A 6,027-nucleotide genomic window follows, 5' to 3' on the forward strand; every position below is an offset into this window, starting at 1 on the left:
TATACAAGTACAGATGTATAGGCCTACACACTCAGTTATACAAGTACAGATGTATAGGCCTACACACTCAGTTATACAAGTACAGATGTATAGGCCTACACACTCAGTTATACAAGTACAGATGTATAGGCCCTACACACTCAGTTATACAAGTACAGATGTATAGGCCTATACACTCAGTTATACAAGTACAGATGTATAGGCCTACACACTCAGTTATAAAAGTACAGATGTATAGGCCTATACACTCAGTTATACAAGTACAGATGTATAGGCCCTACACACTCAGTTATACAAGTACAGATGTATAGGCCTACACACACACTCAGTTATACAAGTACAGATGTATAGGCCTACACACTCAGTTATACAAGTACAGATGTATAGGCCTATACACTCAGTTATACAAGTACAGATGTATAGGCCTACACACTCAGTTATACAAGTACAGATGTATAGGCCTACACACTCAGTTATACAAGTACAGATGTATAGGCCCTACACACTCAGTTATACAAGTACAGATGTATAGGCCCTACACACTCAGTTATACAAGTACAGATGTATAGGCCTATACACTCAGTTATACAAGTACAGATGTATAGGCCTACACACTCAGTTATACAAGTACAGATGTATAGGCCTACACACTCAGTTATACAAGTACAGATGTATAGGCCTACACACTCAGTTATACAAGTACAGATGTATAGGCCTACACACTCAGTTATACAAGTACAGATGTATAGGCCTACACACTCAGTTATACAAGTACAGATGTATAGGCCTATACACTCAGTTATACAAGTACAGATGTATAGGCCTACACACTCAGTTATACAAGTACAGATGTATAGGCCTACACACTCAGTTATACAAGTACAGATGTATAGGCCCTACACACTCAGTTATACAAGTACAGATGTATAGGCCTACACACTCAGTTATACAAGTACAGATGTATAGGCCCTACACACTCAGTTATACAAGTACAGATGTATAGGCCTACACACTCAGTTATACAAGTACAGATGTATAGGCCTACACACTCAGTTATACAAGTACAGATGTATAGGCCTATACACTCAGTTATACAAGTACAGATGTATAGGCCTACACACTCAGTTATACAAGTACAGATGTATAGGCCTACACACTCAGTTATACAAGTACAGATGTATAGGCCTACACACTCAGTTATACAAGTACAGATGTATAGGCCTACACACTCAGTTATACAAGTACAGATGTATAGGCCTACACACTCAGTTATACAAGTACAGATGTATAGGCCTACACACTCAGTTATACAAGTACAGATGTATAGGCCTATACACTCAGTTATACAAGTACAGATGTATAGGCCTATACACACTCAGTTATACAAGTACAGATGTATAGGCCTATACACTCAGTTATACAAGTACAGATGTATAGGCCTATACACACTCAGTTATACAAGTACAGATGTATAGGCCTACACACACACTCAGTTATACAAGTACAGATGTATAGGCCTACACACTCAGTTATACAAGTACAGATGTATAGGCCTACACACTCAGTTATACAAGTACAGATGTATAGGCCTAGCCTACACACTCAGTTATACAAGTACAGATGTATAGGCCTATACACACTCAGTTATACAAGTACAGATGTATAGGCCCTACACACTCAGTTATACAAGTACAGATGTATAGGACTACACACTCAGTTATACAAATTGATGAATGACATGCAGGTATATGAAGATCGGCCTTGGCTGGAATGAGAAGCATGATGGCCGCTAACTTCAACCCGTGGCCTCGTCGCAAAAGAAGTCCTGGACTTTGCTCAACTCCTTTTCCGGGGGGACACTGTGTGATCGCCTCAACTTTTAACCCATTCTGAGCGGGAATCCGTTGTTAGCATCATGTTATGCTTTAGCTATTGAAAAATAGCAGATCTACAAGCTCATAGCGTGCCACCGAGTGGTGCGCTACAAGCTTGTAGATCTGCTATTTTAGAAAAATCGAAGAACGACTGACATGGAAACATTTGACTCAGGTCAAAATATTAAACCTCACATTCCATTTCAGGGCTCGAAATTAACTTTTTTACTTGGTAGCACTGGTGCTCCCAAATTCAGAATGAAGGAGCACCAGAAAAAAATTAGGAGCACCCACCAAAATTTTACGAGCACCAATATGTAATCGATTTTTTACATTCATTATTATTACACTTGTAGCCTACAGCAGTGGTTCCCAACATTTTTCATGTCAAGCACCCTCAAATTGACACTCATTAGCCCACGGACCCCCATTTGAAAATATATGCCAGGGACCCCCATATGAGAAGATTTTTACGGCTCTAGCAGTGATTTTCAGTTATTTACATTTCAAGGACCCCCAGTTTGACCTGAATTAGGCTACCGTTCCCCATTTCTATCTCTGGGACCCATAAAATCAAAGTTAATTTAACTGAGTGTACAAATGTACAGTGAAATTGGTTTACCCATAGTATGTAGTACACTCTCAGAGTTTCAGACCCATAAGGGTCCATTTGGTTCCTAACTATCATTTAACCGAGGACCCCTAGGGATCCCCGGACCCCACTTTGGGAACCACTGGCCTACAAGCCAGTTGGTATGAGATGCTATTTTTGTGGCAATAAACCAGTTGAAAATATAATTAAATTCTAAATACTGTCTCTGCTATAATTTCTGAATTTGTAAATGGCTACAAAACCCTTTGTTTTATGTAGGCCTGCTTTTTGATTGAAGTAAAAAAAAAAAAAATATATATATATATATATATATATATATATATATATATATAGGCCTACTGTATATATTTATGAGAAGTTATTTTCATAACGTCATCATAAATGTGTGTGTGTGACTCCACACATTCCATTCAATTGAGCCCTTTTGTTGTCTCTCACAGCTGAGGACCTCAGGTCCAGCTGATGTTGATCACCCAATCAGTCCACGGACTGACGGGAGGTTAGAGGAAGTAGAAGAAGCCAAGGAGATATTTCTTTAAACAATCATAACTCTGGACAGGAATGGACTAGGAACTTACTTTTTTTTTTACATGCTCAGATCTTTATGCTCTACAAGTTTAAATCATCTCGCGGGAGGGAACCGGCCCGCGACACTTTCGGTCGCGATCGTTTTGGTCGCACTACAGTAATTATATGCAGTAGCACTGGTGCGCCCAGTTATATTTTGAGATCGCACAGATTAAAATTCAGGCGCATTTGCGACCAAAATGGTCGCTATTTCGAGCCCTGCATTTGAGAGACCTTTTGGAATCCCCCCTCCCCTCCCTCCCTCCCTAGCTCCCACACACAGAGACGCCAAAATACTGACAATTGTCACAAACACAGGATTCCCACCAACCGAGTAAACTGTTCTGGAGCCATTGGTGCGCTCCTCGGCCCGGGGCTGCAGGGGTCGGTTGGTTTTTTTTGTTTATTTTTTAGGGGGGGGGGGGCATCCGTATCATAGCACGGGGCAGCCTGGAGGGGAGACGAAAGCGGCGGTTAGACCGTTAGAACACTGCTGAGAGGAATTTGAGCTCCGCCGCCATGTTCGCTCCGAGGACAACTGTGGCAAACTGGAACAACCCTCCCCCACCCCCCCCACTGGATAACACATCCACGCCCAATCAATGTCTCTCTCTCTCTCTCTGTCCGTCCCCCCCTCCTGTGAGGTTCTGTTAAACCCATTTTGACCTGAGATCAGATTAAGAAAATGTCTGTTACCGGGTAATTACCTGGTAGTTACCTGGTAATTACCGTACCGTAAAATGAAGGGTTACCAATTAGTTTTCTGAAAAAGCAATATGTTTCTATGTCAGTCGTTCTTTGATTTTTTAGCAGACCTACAAGCTCAAGTCTGAACGAGTATTTATTTTTACTTCTTCCCATACTTTGTCGTTTCTCCACCACATTTATTTCAGAGGTAAATATTGCACTTTTTTTACACTACAAGTATATGAAAGTATCGCACACTTGAGGCATATATATAAATGGCAGATCTACAAGTGTGCAATGTTTCATTCTGGGTAATTTTTACTTGCCAATACTTTTACTCAAGCACAATTTTGAACACACACTCACACTCACAATCTGTACCTCGTTGTAAAGGTGACTAATCAACGATTACAATAATATTACATAGAATACAAATTGGTATTATTAAAATGGACGGAATAATGGACGAATTTTAAGTTTCCAAACTTTTTTTTTTACTGTAAATTTGAGTCATGTTTTAACGTAATCACTCGGGCCGTATCGGAATCGGACGCATCTCCCTCGGGTCTGTCTGTCAGTCATTATGTGTAATATCAGAGTGGATCCGAGAAGACCCGTAGGCTACCGTGTGTGTGTGTGTGTGTGTGTGAACAGTCTGTGCTTTTTTGTTGTTGTTGCAAATGTTAATAAAATATTAATTTCAGTGTGTGATTGTGTGCCAGTCTGACTGAGGCTATATACCGGTAGCTACTCTCTCTGTCTGTCCGCTGCATGTGTGCTCATGTTCCACATCGCGGAGGAGGAGAAAAACGGGGGAAAAAGTTCTGATTAAACTAAAGTGTGCATCATTTAGGCTGACCTGGGATCAGGTTTAGTGTTGCAGCGACACGGACGGCTGTGTTACGTGTGATGATTATGTCAACCTGTATGAATGAGACATCCACTATTTCCGTTTCAATGTGAATATGACCTTTGACATAGAACAGCAGAAAGAATAATGCTTAAAACACCATGAATAGCAATTCATTGCAACAAATGAAAATCAAATAAGAGCACTCACTCACCCAACTTTAGGCCTGAACAGGAGTCTCCAGGAAGGTTCTTGGCAGTGACGAGTCATGTGGCCAACAGGTCAGGAGCCCATCTCACGTTTCGGCAGCTTGATGTACACCACAACTTAAGGCCACTGAGCTGGTGACAGGGGATAGAGGCCACTGAGCTGGTGACAGGGGACAGTGTGTGTGTGTGTGTGTGTGTGTGTGTGTACGAGTGTGTGTACGTCAATTTAACAAAGGTGCAGACGATCAGAAATCAGAAGAGTGATCGACGTTTGCGCTACTCTATGCCGAATTGAAGTGGACTCGGTCCCAGACTTTTTGTTTTCTCCCTGGAAATAAAAAAGTCTGGGTTTCCAAGGCTATAGACACATCATGGTAAGGTGGGTCTATGCTAGAAAGTGGGTAATAATCATGCTTTAAAGTGTCCCACCCTGAGCAAGGCACTTAATCCCCAACTGCTCCAACCCGGGCGCTCGCTCATCATAACCATCAGTTTCAAAAGTATCAGTGCTGATTAAACAGAGTGCACAAACGGAACCAAATGGACCCCATTTGGTTACAAATCTGCAACAGTTCCAGTTGGTTCCAAATTATCGATCCTTTGGTGGGGGACAACCTGGAACAAATCATTTACGAGCCACTACCTAGTCTCGCGTATCCAGACAACTATCCCACAATCTCCGAATGTCTGGAACTACACCTCCCGAAATCAGAGTAATTCCACATTCACATGGCAAGCTGTAGACGCAAACCGGAAGTCATTGTAGTGGACCTGTGGACGGGAGCAGAACGGCAGCCAGACCCAGCGACGGTAAAGGCATCAACGTTAAAATATTTAATCTTTTTACCGTTGCTTCTTGCCGTCCAGCAGGTTTTGCCGTTGGCATTTCAGTTCTCAAAAATATATTTTAAAATATCTTTATGAATGCTTAGATGATTTCTATTTATATTAAGATATACATGTGCACGACTGTAAAGACAAAACGGAAGTGTAGAGGAGGCTCCACTTCCGCTTTATATTTGACTCATGATAGAACTTCCGTTGCTCCAGACTGTATGACGGAAGCGTTTGGAAATTGCGAATTTGCGAGAGGCAGCAGTCTGGTGACGCGAGACTATAGCCACTACCAAACTCCAGAGTATGTCTCATAGTTGAACCAGAGGTCATTGAAAATAGACAAGAATGATCATTTTTAAAACCTTTAAACTAAGACAAACTTGACTTTAG

Source organism: Protomyctophum bolini, assembly GCF_963924005.1.
Source record: "Protomyctophum bolini genome assembly, chromosome: 15".
Classification (NCBI taxonomy): Eukaryota; Metazoa; Chordata; class Actinopteri; order Myctophiformes; family Myctophidae; genus Protomyctophum; species Protomyctophum bolini.